The sequence below is a fragment of the Ursus maritimus genome (genome assembly GCF_017311325.1).
Source record: "Ursus maritimus isolate PB19 chromosome X unlocalized genomic scaffold, ASM1731132v1 scaffold_X1, whole genome shotgun sequence".
NCBI lineage: Eukaryota > Metazoa > Chordata > Mammalia > Carnivora > Ursidae > Ursus > Ursus maritimus.
The window spans coordinates 98,797,938-98,798,235 of record NW_024423319.1 but is presented as its reverse complement, the minus strand read 5'-3'; positions in this window follow the sequence as shown (position 1 = coordinate 98,798,235).

Here is a 298-nt window from a genome sequence, read left to right as displayed (position 1 = left end):
TACCTTTATAAGAGAAATCTCTGTAAGCATGGCTCCCTCTGTCCCAGGAAGAGGAGGATAACTAAAACCAGAAACTCTTGGGTGCCTGGGTGCCTGGGTGGCTCAGATGGTCAAGCATTTCCTTTGACTCAGGTCATGATCCCAGGGTCCTGGGATCCAGCCCCGCTTCTGGCTCCCTGCTGAATGGGAAGCCTGCTTCTTCCTCTCTTTCTCCCTCTGCCCCTCCCTTCACCTCTCCCTCTGCTCATTTTCTCTCTCTCTCTCAAATAAATAAAGAAAAATCTTTAGGAAAATAAAA